The sequence below is a fragment of the Molothrus aeneus genome, chromosome 7 (assembly GCF_037042795.1).
Source record: "Molothrus aeneus isolate 106 chromosome 7, BPBGC_Maene_1.0, whole genome shotgun sequence".
In the NCBI taxonomy this organism is placed as follows: Eukaryota; Metazoa; Chordata; class Aves; order Passeriformes; family Icteridae; genus Molothrus; species Molothrus aeneus.
In genome coordinates this window covers 36,725,001-36,741,365 of record NC_089652.1, presented here as the reverse complement: position 1 = coordinate 36,741,365, position 16,365 = coordinate 36,725,001, and the positions used below count along the sequence as shown (strand labels likewise).

At 40.7% G+C, this 16,365-nt stretch overlaps 1 long non-coding RNA gene across 1 annotated transcript in view; it reads right to left on the bottom strand.

Moving 5' to 3' along the window:
* The window catches only part of LOC136559093 (uncharacterized), an 87,808-nt gene that overhangs the window by 647 nt on the left and 70,796 nt on the right, over positions 1 to 16,365 (bottom strand). Inside the window, exons 4-5 of the long non-coding RNA XR_010783967.1 lie at positions 11,610 to 11,801; positions 7,867 to 7,924 (exon numbers count right to left, since the gene is read on the bottom strand). This is a non-coding gene — a long non-coding RNA (uncharacterized lncRNA). The remainder of the gene's footprint in view (positions 1 to 7,866; positions 7,925 to 11,609; positions 11,802 to 16,365) is intronic.

Genomic DNA, 16,365 nt, shown 5'->3' with positions numbered 1-16,365 from the left:
GCAGTGACTGATCTCTGAATACCTTTGAAACAATCTGAATATCCTCAGGAATAATTCCCCTCAGAGATTTTCTCTCATGACAGGAGTTGAGTCATTTCCCCCAAAATAGTTTATTCAAGCTGACCAGGTGAGACTTAACACTTGAGACTGGACATTTTATTAAGGTGAGGCAAACGTGGAATATGGGATTTAAACAGTAAATACACCAGAAAAAGGCAACAATCCTCAATTCAAATATAGATGACACAGATGACTGCTGTAGCAACATCATTAGGAGAGTTTATTTGGAATCAGGTGTCAATCCTGCCTTATTCCCAACACTAACATTATGCCAACATGTTAAAACATAATAAATGTTATAGACCTGACTGATTTTAATAAGAAAAGGGGTTTTCTTTTAAAGCCAGAAATGGAACATAAAGACATTTCTGCAATAACACCACATTACATCTATATTTAACAGTAATAACAGCTCCTTCCTTCAAGACCACTAAAGGAAGACTACAGAGGCATAAATATAGTCCTGGAAAATATTCCCTTAAGTACCCTCATGCAGAACATTCCCTTCAGAAGTGCTGCTTAGAAATGTAAAGTTCCAAATGCTCCAAAAATAAAAAAAAACCTCACCAGGGTATTTCCAAGCAGGGCTGTGGATAAAAGGAGCTGGTTGGCCAGACCCCCTCCACTGAGGGACTGGAATCTAAATTGGCCAAAGGCTGGAATCTTGGATGTTGCAGTAAGGGAGAAAAACCATAAAGAAAGGCTTTATAAAATCAAACCTGCTCTGTTATAGCAGGAGCTGGCCTGTCACTGCTTCTAAGGCAAGCTGGCACTTTGCATGTTCCCAGGTGAAAGCAACCCTGGTGTGGGCAGGTCCTTAACAGAACAATCTATTCCTGGGTGGAAATCAACTCACACCTGGATATCAACTGGTTTTGCTTATTGCTGGGTCAAAAACAACTTACACCTGTGTATAAACTAGTTGTGCTTATTGCTGGGTCAAAAACAACTTACACCTGTATAAACTAGTTTCCTTATTCCTAGATGAAAATCAACTTACACCTGTATATAAACTAGTTTCCTTATTCCTAGATGAAAATCAACTTACACCTGTATATCAACTGGTTTTGTTTATTGCTGGGTGAAAAACAACTTACACCTGTATACACTGTTTTTGCTTTTTGCTGGGTGAGAACAACTTACACCTGTATATAAACTAGTTGTGCTTATTCCTGGGTTAAAATCAACTTATACCTGTATATCAACTATCTTTGCTTATTGCTGGGTGAAAAACAACTTACACCTGTATATAAACTGGTTTTGCTTATTTCTGGGTCAAAAACAACTTACACCTGTGTATAAACTAGTTTTGCTTATTGCTGGGTCAAAAACAACTTACACCTGTAGAAACGATTTTTGCTGTTGCTGGGTTAAAAATCAACTTACACCTGTATATCAACTGGTTTTATTTATTGCTGGGTGAAAAACAACTTACACCTGTATAAAATGTTTTTGCTTATTGCTGGGTGAGAATAACTTACACCTGTATATAAACTAGTTTTGCTTATTCCTGGGTTAAAATCAACTTACACCTGTGTATAAACTAGTTTTCCTTATTCCTAGATGAAAATCAACCTACACCTGTATATAAACTATCTTTGCTTATTCATGGGTGAAAAACAACTTACACCTGTATAAACTAGTTTCCTTATTCCTAGATGAAAATCAACTTACACCTGTATATAAACTAGTTTCCTTATTCCTAGATGAAAATCAACTTACACCTGTATATCAACTGGTTTTGATTATTGATGGGTCAAAAACAACTTACACCTGTATATAAACTAGTTTTGCTTATTGCTGGGTGAGAAACAACTTACATCTGTATAGAAACTGTTTCTGTTTATTCCTAGGTGAAAATCAACTTACATCTGTATATAAACTAGTTGTGCTTATTCCTGGGTGAAAATCAACTTACACCTGTATATCAACAGGTTTTGCTTATTCCTGGGTTAAAATCAACTTACACCTGTAGAAACTGTTTTTGCTTATTGCTGGGTGAGAAACAACTTACACCTGTAGACACTGCTTTTATACCTTAGATAGAAAAATGAAAACTATCTCTCACAAACAATTTCTCCTGCATCAGGAGTTTGAGTGACCAATCAACAGAGTAACTTGTTAATTACCAATAAAGTAATTGGCAATGAAGCTCCTGACCAATTGAAGCCACACATGAGCTCAGCAGAACTGTATAAAAAGGAGTTGTGTGAATAAAGAATGGGCTTTTACATCATGAAGAAAATGGAGTTTGTGGGATTTATTCCCATCTTTGGAGGCTTTTCCCAACCTCAGTGAGGGTGATTTCAGCTTCTCTGCAGGCTGGGGGCTGCTGGAGTGGGCTGGCCCTGCTCTGCAGGATCTGATCCACGTTCCTAAGCATCCCAAAGGATGCAATCCCTGGCCAGCCCAGGGTGGGGAAGGAAAAGGGGCCTGGTGAGCTCCTGCCCCACCAAGGTCACCCGGGATGTCCCATGGACACCTTGTCATGTCACAATCCACCCTTTAATCTCTCAGGCTGCCACACAGAAATAGGATTTGGAGAGCTCTTGGCAACAGTTCAGGGCTTGCTCAGGTTTTCAGTTCAGAAATTTGGGGGTTTGAGTGGTTTTATCCCGATTAAGGAGGGAGCAGATGAGGTTTCATCAAAAGCAGGCCAGAATTTCCATGCTGAAATTCCATCGTAAGCCACACATGGGAAGTCCCTGGGTGTTATTTAATTAATTTAATAACACCACACAACTCAAAGCTCCACTGGAGCAGAGATTTACAACAACAGGACAAGAGGGAATGGCCTCAGGCTGGCCCAGGGTGGGCACAGCAGGAATTTCCCCGTGGAAAGGGGGCTCAGGGATTGCAGCTGCCCAGGGAGGTTTGCAGTGCCCATCCCTGGAGGTGTCCCAGGAATTCTGGAGGTGGCACTCAGGGCTCTGGGCTGGGGACAGGGTGGGCATGGCCACAGCTGGGACTGGATGGACCTTGGAGCTGTTTTCCCACCTCATTTCTGGGATCCTGAGCACCAGAATCCCCAAGGCTTTTCCTGGAAGGGAATATCCATCAATCCAGTTCCCAGCAGCAGAGGTGTCCCTGCCCCAGCCCCTTCTGGCAGGGAACACTTTGTGTTCCCCAATCTCCTCACACCAAAAACAGAAAAGGAGCCCTGAAAGTCCTTCAAGTCCCGTTTTCGCATTTTGGGGAAAATTCTTCCTGGCAAGGGTGCCCAGGCCTTGGCAGGGGCTGCCCAGGGAGGTTTGCAGTGCCCATCCCTGGAGGTGTCCCAGGAATTCTGGAGGTGGCACTCAGGGCTCTGGGCTGGGGACAGGGTGGGCATGGCCACAGCTGGGATTCCCTGGTCCTGGAGGGTTTTCCCAGCCTCAGGGATCTGGGATTCTGTGACTGCAGAGCCCCCCCACCACCTCCTGATGCACCATTTGCCCCTTCCCCATCCCAGCACTCTCTGAGGTATTTTGGACTGGGATGCAAAGGAGTTGGGTTTTGGACCAAGCCCAAAGGATCCTGGACACTGGAAGGAATCCAAAGGGCTGATTTCCATCAGCCATGGAACAAATCCCTCTCCTCAGTAATCTCCTGGCAGCTCCAGGAAAGCCCTGTTATCTCACCACAGCTTCCCACATCCAAGGCAGTGACTGCTTTCTGCCCTGTGCCAGCACATCATGTTTAGATTTGTTTTGTAGTCCAGTTTCATTAGGATATCCTTCAAAAGATTTCACTGCAGAACTATGCAAAACTACACAGAATTCCTTCCCCCCTTTAGCCCCCTGTCCCTTTCCCCACACGGAAAATTCCTCCTTCCTTTTCATCTGCTGCAAGTGTGGTTTCAATTTTTAATGGGACTCTCTCCCCTTTTTTTTTTTTTTTTTTGAAATGTTGGATTTCAGGCAGCCTCTTTGCACACTCAGCTGCTAATATTTACTTTAACAATTTTTGAGTCAAGTGGGAAAACCAGAAAACTCGATCGGATGTAAAAAGAAATTTAAATTAGATATTAATTGTCTGGATTCCAATCTGTTACATATGATGTTAATAATATTTATTTTATTAGTAAGTGGATGTTGAGCCAATTAAGACAAATTTTGACAGGTTGATATTGCAAATCATGGAATGATGGAATCATTTTGTTCCACCCCCAGGGACACCTTCCACTATCCCAGGTTGCTCCAACCCTCTGAGTAACAAATTTTTCCCTATTCAAATATAATCTAAATCTTTCCCTTGTCCTCCAAATACTTTTGGTGCTCCATTGCTTGTTTTCTTACATGAATTTGAAGTGTCCAACAATTGCATGGATCACAAAGGGGCTCCACAATCCCTGCCTGGCTCTCTGAGGCACAAATCCCAGTTCCCACCTATGCAATGGCCACATTTTGGATAGAAAGCATTGCAGACACTTAGAAAAAACACCAAACACTGCTCAGAGACACAAATTACAATCTCAGTTCTGAGATTTTTCCTTTCTAGCAGTGATAAACCTCCAAAATGAGAAATGCTCTCAAATCACAGTCCTGGGGTTTCAGGATTAATAAGGAATTTTAGCTTCTTAAAAAGCATCACTTTCAAAGCACTCAGTGAAAAGGAGTTTTTATTTAGTTACCACTTGCACATTATTAATCTAAGTCTATCAAAGCAATTAGCCAGGATTCTCCTGTATCATCTAATTAGATACAAATGTTGCATCATTTTTTGGGAATGCTTTCCCAGTTTGAAAAGCAGCATTCTCCTGACTAATTAGATCAGTGGTGAATTCTTTATGAGGGCCTATTTTTAGGCCAGTGAGTCAACAAACAAAAGTGCCTGAAGTAGGAAGGAAACCTTGAATCCTTCAGGATTCTTTTCCTTGGGGTGGTGTCCAGGGCCATGGCAAAGCTCTACACACGATTTACTCATGGTTTACTCATGATTAAAATGAGATACTCGTGATATATCTTGAAAACACATCTCACTTGTAAATACAGAGTACTAAGAATGTTTCACCACAACCAGGAAATTGCTCTGCACTGAATGACTTCATTAAAATGAGCATAGTGCCAGCTACTTCACAGTCCAACCCGCTCTGATATTATTTCTGTCTTTTAAAGCAGTTTTAGATCTATTACAAGGGTTATGGTCTCTTATTTTACACCACTCTTGATGCTGTGGAGTTTTTCAGGATTGGGACTGAACCCCTCTATAAAATAATTCCCTGGAGGTGTCCAAGGATCACCTGGATGTGGCACTCAGTGCTCTGGGCTGGTGACAAGGTGGGGACTGGCCGCAGGTTGGACTCAGCTTTGGAGGCCTTTTCCAACCTGGATGATTCCCTGGCAGCCATCTGGGTGAGTTCATGAATTACAAACTCCATAAATATCCATAAATAACAAAAAAATCCACAAGGATTCCAGGCCCCTGGAATTCCTGGCCCTGTCCTCCAGAGCCAGGAGCCCCATGGATGTTCCCCAGCTCCCAGCACAGGGATGGGAAATTCATTTTCCCAAGCCTCCAAAGGAGTCACTTCAGCCCTACACTATAAAACAAGAAGAAAGTTATTTTTATGGAGAAAATCTGATTTATCTGCATGGAATCCAGCTGATCCTTAGGAACTTGTCACATAAATCGCCTTCCTTGGAGCATTTTGGATCAGGGTGCTGCGAAGTGACCAGATAGGAATCTGGTATCAGTAATTAGAAATCTGATATCAGTAATTAGATAGAAATCTGATACCTTCCCACCAGGGAAAAATCAGAGTATCCTCAATTTTGGGGATTAAATTGTGCCAGTAAAGTCATCCAAGGCAATGGACAACTGGGCTGAGCTGGGAAGGAGCAGGATTCCTTCGTGGGCAGCACCAATCCCTAAAATCTTCTCCCTAGAATCTTCTTTTAGCCCATTTTTCTGTGCAATTCCCCAAGCTGGGAGCAACTGAGGCTGTCACTTCCAATGAAGGAATGGATGAAGTCCATCCTCCCAAGATACAGAGATCTCTGAAAGGCTTTGCACAAAAAAAAGCCAAAAAGAAGGGCAGGAAATAAAAGGATTTTGTTTTTAATGCTCATCCCTGGCTGTTCACTATGGATTTATGAATAATTATTTATAATTTAATAACACATTTATTTATTAAGTCCACCCCATGGAGGGACATTGAGGATGCTCTTCCAGGCTTTCCACCACATGGAATTTTTTCTTTCCAAGGGGAATGGATCAGAACTGTGACCCAGACCTACTTTGTGTCAGCACGACAGCAGCACTCAGATTTTGTCAAAATTAGGGTTAATATTTGGTGTACACCAGAAATCAGCTAAGAATGATGTCACTGTTATCCCAGCCTTTCCTAGGGAATATTATTGAATGGAATATTATCAGGAATATGTTAATGAGAATGGAGAAGCTTCACATCCACTTTATTTTAGGGGAATTTGGATAAAGAAATGAGGGAATTTCTTTCAATTCTCATGTTTCAGCCTTCCAAAAAGCTGGTATTATTCAGCACAGTTCTGCAATGCTTTTAAAATGAAGATTATATGAATTTCAGGAATCTTTGACAGAGAATGTGCAGAAAATATCTAATAAACTGATGCAGAAATTGAGGAGGAAATAACTATTTGTAAGTGTTCAGCTCTGCTGTACATTATTGACTCAAGAGGTTACCAGGGAAATGGAAATTTGGGAAAATAAAGATTGAATTTAAAAGGAAAAAAATATATTTGAACAGAACATTTTCAAAAAATGGCCATGGAAATTCAGTCAGATTAAAAAACAGGAAAAAAAAAAAATCAAGATTCCTGGAAATCTGGGAAAAGGCTCCGAGCGCTGGAACAACAATTTTTGAATGGGCCCAAAACTCCACTAATTCTGAGACCAAAAATGAAGAAATAAATGGCAAAAATGAAACCCATCCTCCCATATTTTCAGTGCAGAGGTCTCAAGAAACAATATCAACCTCCTTTGTATCAGACACCTGAAGGTGAGGATGGAGCAATATTTCAATAATTTGAATTATTCAGCCCGAGTTCCTGTGCAGGAGAATGTCAGAACTGTAGCAAGATTGCAAATTAAACCCATAAATTATGCTTTTGTGCCAAAGTAGTGATCATGTGACTGTACTATTTTTAGACCCTTGGAATTTTTTCTCCAAGTGCCCCTTTTTCAACTGTTTATTGAATTACGTAGCTCTGCTCAGCAAATTCCCTGATGAAAATACACTTAAGGTATTAAAAAAATATATGGGAACAATAAAAATCAGCTCTTCAGACACCTCAGTGCAAACCCTCCTGCCTTATTTGGCATAAATGGAATAATATTGGAGAGTCTGGATTGCCTCTGGGCCGTGAAAATCTGATTAATCTCTCCATTAGCAGATAATTACTTACTACTTGAATGTAGAAGTATTTGGAGAATTTGGCCCCACTATTTTATTTGAGAGAGTTTTCTCTTTTTTCTGAAAAAAAAAAAAAAAAGATGCAAAAGTTCAAGGATTTTTTTAAAGTGATTTTAATTATTTTAAATGCCAAATGTTTCCTTCTTGCTGTAGCAGAGATTTATTAGTTATGAGTTTAATCATTTTTAAATCAATCTTGATGAAGATTTGTATACATGACCTTTCCTTCTCCAGCCCCTCTTTCTGCTCTGAGTCAGCTCTTTCCTGAATTCTCCATTTGATTTAAAAATATTCTTGCTCACCCTGCCATCAAAACATCACCTTTGTTTTGCTATTTAAAACCTTTGAAAGCAGTAAGGCCCATAGAAAGTAATTTTTAATGTACTAATTAAGAGCAGGACAGGGGATTGAGATGAAAATGAAAAAATCCTGACCTTTTTCCTCATTAAGGATTAGATTGAAGGTGGCTCTGTTCATCTTGCTCACTCCAAGCTGGAAAAGAATCAGTTAAAGCAAAAAATAAGCAATAGTGAGCAACACACCCCGCTAAGGACATTCAGATTCCAATATTAAATGACTCTCAATTATTTCTTCATATTTCTAAACACTTAGAAAGGTTTCTTAGGACAAACGATGGAGCAACTATTTCCACTTCTTGTTTTGTACACATTTCATTTCTATCAAACATCACAAAGAATCTAATATTTAAGAAACTGTCAGTGGATGATTTCTATTCACAAAATCAGCCTTACTCCATTTAATCTGAATTCTGGCAACACAAATGACCAAAAGTGTTGCCTGTACACACCCCCTACTACTTTTAAATAAAATTTTGTGCTTCAGGAGTGTCTGGCTGCCCCAACCCCTTCACTCAGAATTACTTTTCAACAAGCCAAGGTATTTTTAGCCCACCAAAAGGAGCAAAGTGTCTCAAAGTTGGTGTCTGTGTATTGTGGGGATGAATTCTTACATAACAATGATCAGATGTGTTCACACCATCACCTTAATAAGGATAAATTTCCTTGGCCAATAAATGAGGAGTGGAGCCTGGCTCCTGGGAGATGAACCAGCTGATTTTAGGATAAAACATTCCCTGCTTCAGAGCAGGTGAAACATTCCTTGGAGGGGATTTGCCAAACATGATGCATCTATTTTATATATACATATATTTTATGTATATCCAAACACGATACCTTTATTTTATATAATACATATATATATATATATATATATATATATATATATATATATATATATGTATATATGATAAATAAATGTATCATGTTGGATATATTTTTTATATATATATATATATACATACATATATATATATATAAAATATATCCAACTTGATACATTTATTTTATATAATACATATACTATATATATATACACATATATATATATATATCTCCAACATGATACATTTATTTCATATATACACATATTTATATGCATATTTATTCATGTTATTTATCCAAACATGATACATTTATTTTTAATGCACAGCAAGGTGGTACCTGCTGGTGATGCTCAGCTCTGCCCTGCCAGGAATCCCTGGCTTTGCTCTGAAAAATCTGATTTTCCTGCATGAGGAATCACCCCAAAGCAGACAGAAAATGTTTGGTTCTCTTCAGAAGGAGCTACACAAAAGGGTGAATCACAGTCAAGAGTAAGAGAATTCCACCAGCTCATCAAAGCAGGGGAAAGAAAAATGAGAGTAAGGCACCCAGAAATTAAAACCATGCGCCCTTTAAGGATGCAGCACATCCAAGAGCTGAGAACAAAGCTCCAAAAAAAGATAAGAGCATGGAAAATGCACTGCTTCATCCCAGCTGAAGGACAATCTATATCCCAACTCACAACTCAAGCAGTTCTTTATTCTCTGACAGGGCCCCCAAAACCAGCTCTGGAACTGCCTAACACAGATATTGAGGATGTTCTGCTCCAAAAAGTGAATTATTGGGGAAATGTGGGCAAAGAAGCACTCAGGCAGCTCTTCATCACAACATATTTAATTTTGGTGCTGCAGGTATTTATTTCTCATGCTCCTCTGCAGCAGCTCCTGGACTCCAACTTCCAAAGGCTGCTGAACCCAAATTTTCCTCTGTTTGAAATAAAAGCTTTTCAAAGCATTTTCTTTAAGAAAACAGAAGTCCTTTGGTTCATTTTTACTGCACACCTGTAACTAAAAGGTGCTGTCATGGATGGAAAAGGTTTGCAGGGAAATGAGACAAACTGAATCCCAAAATTAAGGTGACGATTAAACTGAGGATATGAATGGAGAGGGATCCCAGGAGAGGAAAATGCTCAGCCCATGGCCAGTGAGGAAAGTCAAAATTACTGAAATTTTCTCTGGAAGCTCCTTCTTAGTGTGTTTTTTAAAGTTTCCTGACACTGACAGGTAAAATATCCCAGTTTTCCATCCATATTTGCAGTCAGTTATGAGGTAAAACAAAAAAACATCTTGGCCTGTTTTCTCTTTCCATCTCTCCTAAATTACACTTGGTGCAACCTGAACTTGCTTTTTAGTTTTCGGGTTTTTTTAATCTACAGAGCAACCCCCACCACTGCTTTGATAAAACCCTCTTATCTCTTTTTTCTGCCCATCCTACAGTGTTCCCTTTTTTCCTACAATAAACAAACCCAACCCTTTCAGCTGTTCTTTAAGAGCCCTGATTTCTAAATCTGGCACGGGCTGTTTGCTCTGCTTTGCATTCCTCTGGCTAATACAAATTTCAATTATATTTATTTCTTAAAATTTAATAAATAAACATAAAAATTTATTTTTAAATAAATAAAGACTATTTAAATATATTTAATATTTTTATAGTATTAATTTTTTTTTAATTATAGGGGTAGGTCCAATATTGCAAAACATCTCCTGCCTTTGAGCTCACCAAAAGCGAAGACACACCAAGATAATCTGGGGTATTTTTAAGGAATGAAGAGATTCCAATGGAAGGAAAATCCCAGAATGGTTGGAGGGACCTTAAAGCTCATCCAGGTGTCCCATGGGCAGGGACATCTTCCACTATCCCATGTTCCTCCATCCTGGACACTTCCAGGGATGAGGAATCCTCAACTTCTTTGGGAATTCTGTGCCAGGGCCTCGCCACCCTCACAGGGAAGAAGAAATCTACAAAAATTTCCACCAAGGAATTTTGGGAGCTCTTGTGTCAGCTCTCCCTAATCAGGGACAGCTCTCAAAAAAGGGATTCCAAATGAGTTGTGGCCATCAATGATCCTGTGGGAATGCTGCACACATCAGTTCAGAGGGGATCAGACAGAATTCCACCTTTCCTCTGAAGAAAAACGTCCTGGCAAGAATGAAAATGTGTTTGAAATCCTTATTTTGATCCAACAAATATTGTACAGCGACTCACTAAGATGCCCAACACTATTGTAGAAGTAACTTTATTTAAAAATAAAACCACACACATTCCTTCAACTGGGCCACTTCAGATTAGGGATCTCTTCAGCCTTTTCTGGAGGGATTTAAAAAAGCTTTGGAGAAATCTTAAAGCTATGGAATTAGCCTGGTATTTATAGCTCCGTTTCCAAGCGTGTTCTCTGAGCTTCCTAGGACGTTCCTTTTCCCCATCTGCTGGTTGTTGACATGGTGTAACCTTGTATTTTGATCAGGAAAATCTAGAAGAATAAGAGCATTTGATTTGATGTTGTGCTGGAGAGGCCTGGCTCCACCTCAGGCAGCTCCACTTTGCTCCTCCACCACCATCCATGGCAGGAATGGTGCTGCAGATTTTCCAACAGAGAACTGGAGTTCTATTGTTTGATTATGTCAAAATACATTCCTCCCAATTATGACTAATGCTCCATCTGAATCACAGCAGCACAAAATGGTGGTTTTTCCCCCATTAAAATGCTGTGCTTCACATGCTGGATGGATACAATCTCTTAAATTGAGGTCTGGAAAGTTTTTTTTCTTTGTTCTCTTATCTGAAAGTCCATGTTTGGATGCACTGCCTACCTTCCACCAAGGCATGAACTGCTGAGCTCTTTACTTTTCTACTTCAGCACCATCAAATGTTGAAGATGGCTGATCTTCTGTTTGGTTTTTTTAATGTTGCCTCAAATACGTTGTCTTAAAACCTCGCCACTGCCCTGCAGAACTCCCAAAAAACCAAAAATTCCACAGCTTCCTTAGAATACTCACCTACATTGCTTCTCATGGTCTTGCTTCAAGTTATCTTGGGGATCTTTTAGGCTTTTTAGACGTGCTGCTGCACTTTGAGCTTTGCTCTAGACAGTCTCCTGTGGTGCTCTCGATGATGGGCTATGTCCATTGGGGCCAGGTCCTTGCCTCCCTCCACCCCTCATGCGAGGAACTCCTGCACCCCACTTACATCTGCTGAGATAATCACAGGGTTTCAGTTAAAACAATGAGCCAGAGGTTTTCATTCCACTTGTCCTGACTGCTTTGTAAGCCCCTACACAATTGCTTTGTAGCATAAACAAAGCAAGGTTTGTTTCTAAGGAATGGCTTTGACTGGAACTGAAGATGCCTTTTGAGTTGAACTGATCCACACAAAAACCTCCAGCTAGAGACAAAAAGATGAGTTTTGGAGCTGTGATGCTGCAAAAGGCCTTGGTGAGGTAGAAGCTCACACACTTTGGGTGTGTATTTTATTTTTGTTAGAGGTGGGGCAGTTATCCTCTGTTCATTGGGCAGTTTTTCTTTATCTCTTCCACAACCAATCCTCCCTCAGGAGATCCCTCCTGTTCATGGGCCATTAATTATTAATTATCTTCTGTCCATGGCCAGTGAGTGTCCCTGCATGGCTGATAAAATTCCATCATCCCATTGGGAGATGCTCTGCCCAGGGGAGGAGCCAAGCATTCCTGCCTGGATCCAATCTGAGGTTTGGGACAGCACAGCAGCCTCTGCCCACTGCATTCCCAGAGGAGCAGCTTCCTGCTGCCCTGCATTCCCAGAGGAGCAGCTTCTGCTGCCCTGCATTCCCAGAGGAGCAGCTTTGTGCTCTCCTGCATTCCCAGAGGAGCAGCTTCTGCGGCCCTGCATTGCCAGAGGAGCAGCTTCTGCTGCCCTGCATTGCCAGAGGAGCAGCTTCTGCTGCCCTGCATTCCCAGAGGAGCAGCTTTGTGCTGCCCTGCATTCCCAGAGGAGCAGCTTCTGCGGCCCTGCATTCCCAGAGGAGCAGCTTCTGCTGCCCTGCATTCCCAGAGGAGCAGCTTTGTGCTCTCCTGCATTCCCAGAGGAGCAGCTTCTGCTGCCCTGCATTCCCAGAGGAGCAGCTTCCTGCTGCCCTGCATTCCCAGAGGAGCAGCTTCTGCTGCCCAGTGCATTCCCAGAGGGAGCCCAGGCCCATCTCCAGCAGCCCTGGAGCTGCAGAGGAAAACTCCCCCCTTGTGCAGGATCCCTGCTCCAGCAGAGCCACAGCTGGCACTGCAGGAGGGCTGAGCCCCCATGGGATGGGGCTGTGCCACCCCCTGACACACAGGGGGACAGGGACTGCTCTGACTCTGGCAGTAGTTTTTTTTTGTTTTGTTTGTACTATAGCATTTGTATTTTTAATTTTCCTATTAAAGAACAGTTATTCCTATTCCCATATCTTTGCCTGAGAGCCTTTTAATATCAAATACTATAACAATTCAGAGGGAGGGGGTTTACATTTCCCATTTCAAGGGAGGCTCTGCCTTCCTTAGCAGACACCTGGCTTTCCAAACCAAAACAATGGTTCCACCAGCAGAAGAAAAGGAGCTTCCTCTAACGGCCTCGAGAAATCCACAGCAAAGCATCATAAGAATTCATTTAAATGAATAATCTGACTTTGAATTTATCAAAATTAAACAGCAACAATAAATTCATGATAAAATGATCTGTACTGAGGGTATGGAAATGGACTTACACAGTGACTACAGAATTTGGGGGTTTTTTGATTCCATGCACATCCCTACCAATAAACTTCCCAAAAACTTGCAAGGATCCACTGATGTGCTATAAATGATGGGCTATAAATGATGGGCTATAAATGAGCCTTGGCTCAAGTACAGGACATTGGTGAATCCCCACTTGGAACAGGAACTGTTGGATCACAGAATCCCAGAAGCATTTGGGAATGTGTTCTAGAGACCCAAGCAAAGTTCTGCTACTTTTTTGTTAAGTCTGGAACTAAGTTACTGAACTTTAAACTGAGCTTTAGGGCCTTTACTAGCTAACACAGTTTCTTAAGGCACTTAAAATGCATTTCTACTTATTTAAAACTACAACTTGCACTTAAAACTTAAACCTACACTCGCTACTTCACATCTGTGTGGCTTAATATATCTTAATTTCTCTGAAGGCTTTAATTCAAGCCCTGCACTCACTTCTCTCTCTGTGAGGAACTCAGAGAGGCCCACATTCCAACAGTTTGGGATGGAAGGGACCTTAAAGATCAGCTGATCCCAGCTCCTGCCATGGGCAGGGACACCTTCCCCTAGTCCAGGTAGCTCCAAACCCCATCCAGCCTGGCCTTGGCTCGTTATTCCCTATAGGAATATAGGGGATGGCTCATTTTTCCCTACAGGAATATAGGGAATGGATAATTTTTCCCTACAGGAATATAGGGAATGGATAATTTTTCCCTATAGGGATATAGGGGATGGCTCATTTTCCCCTATAGGAATATAGGGAATGGCTCACTATTCCCTATAGGAATATAGGGAATGGCTCATTTTTCCCTCTAGGAATATAGGGAATGGCTCATTTTCCCCTACAGGAATATAGGGGATGGATAATTTTTCCCTATAGGAATACAGGGAATGGCTCATTATTCCCTACAGGAATACAGGGAATGGCTCATTATTCCTGATAGGAATGGCTCACTATTCCCTATAGGAATACAGGGAATGGCTCATTTTTCCCTATAGGAATATAGGGGATGGCTCATTTTTCCCTATAGGAATATAGGGGATGGCTCATTATTCCCTAACAGCTGCCTGCTCCTGAGCCCTTTCCATCCTCCCTGTGCTGCTCCAGAGGCCAGGTGCCTCCAGCACTGATCCCTCTGAGCCCCAGAGGAGCCTGCCCAGGACTGGAGGCAATAATTTGGATTTTTCCAGAGGTGGAATGGATTGGAGCTCATCAGGTTAAAGGCACATCCCAAAGAGTGAAACCCTCAGATCCCAGAGCCTGAGGACTCAGCACAGGCACAGTTAGGCATCAAATTCACAAGAATTGGGCATTTCACATTTTTCCCCAAATAAATCTTCATTAAAAGGAAATGCAAAATCACTGATTTCTGAATCCTTCAGCAGATGGGAAGAATTAGTTCTGATTTTCAGATCCCTTCTTTGGAATCTCTTTGAAAGCCATTTATCATCACAGTGAAGGTCTGGGTTGTTGTTAAAACCTTCTCCTGCCACAGAAAACCCTGACAGGGAATGGGAGTGAGAAGTTTCAGATGAGCCAAACAAACAGGGTGCAACACCACCCTGTGACAACGAAAGTCACCAAGTGCACTGGCTGTGAAACCAAATACAGTATTTCCCATGATTATTTAAATGTCTTAATGAAGTTGAGAAGCAAACCCTGCAGTTTGGCTTCACTGATTTCACCAGTGCCCCCAGTTTAACTGAGTTTTCAATCCATCTTCCCAATTTCAGTGCAAATTAGGGCCCAGCATTTTGTAAAAAAATGGGCATTAAAGTCTCTTGGTTGTCTCAAAATGCATTTGCAAACCTGGCAGAGCCTTTCAGGAATGGGTTTTTTTCACACGCAAACTACTTAAAATAAAAATTATTTACTCTGCAAAGTCCTTCCCCAACCAATATGACTCCATAAATGACACCCTCTAAATGATGAAGATATATTTAGATTTTCTTAAGCACTGGGACACTAGAAAATATCAATGTTTAGGCTCTGTAGAGGGTTTACCTGTTTTTAATACCCTGTATCAACAAGGAACATTCAGTCCATAGATATTATTGAATATACAGATATTACTGAATGGAAGTATTTAAAAACACAACCATTTTATGCAGGTTATTCATATAATTATAATTTATCTTCACAGTAACAAAAACAGATAGAAAGATGGTATAACCTACCATTAAAGAATTTGCATAAAAATGTATTTTAGATCATAATTCCACTATGGATGTAACATTCTTCATACAAAATTATACATTAATGTTTAAACACATTGAAAGGTATTGATCAGAGACATTTTTATGAAGAATTCCCCATGAGCACAGAATGCTAATCACAGCAACCACTGTAAAACTCTAATTTACTGGAAACAATTCCAAGAGATGGATGAAAGAGCCCAAGAATAAAACCTAAAGTCATAGCAGGGCTTAAAAAATCTGGGTCACATGGCCAGTGCTAAGGACTGGAGGAACAGCAGGGAAAGGAGCCTCGAGAAATCCACAGCAAAGCATCGGAAGAATTCATTTAAATGAATAATCTGATTTTGAACTTACCAAAATTAAACAGCAACAATAAATTCATGATAAAATGATCTGTACTGAGGGTATGGAAATGGACTTACACAGTGACTACAGAATTTGGGGTTTTTTTGATTCCATGCACATCCCTAACAATAAACTTCCCAAAAAGTTGCAGGAATCCAGTGGTGGCTTTATTTCTGGGGGAGACACATCTGTTTTTTCAGAGTCTTTTGCTGTCTCCTTCCTTTGTGAGCTTCCTATTTACATAACAAATCTGCGCTAAAAGATTAAAAAAATCCTGTCCCCATCTAATCTCTCCAGATACAAACAATATTCTTACAACTACAGTATTTGGAGGATCTAAAATTAAAGATACTTTTTGTGAGTAAACATAAAAAATACCAAAATCTGTTATTCCTGTGCGAGCAACAAACTGAACTTTTTAATTGTGTGCTGTCACAAATGAGTAAAAAAGAGGGCGGCAGTCAGCCAGTTCTCTTTTTACTTTAGCTTTTAAA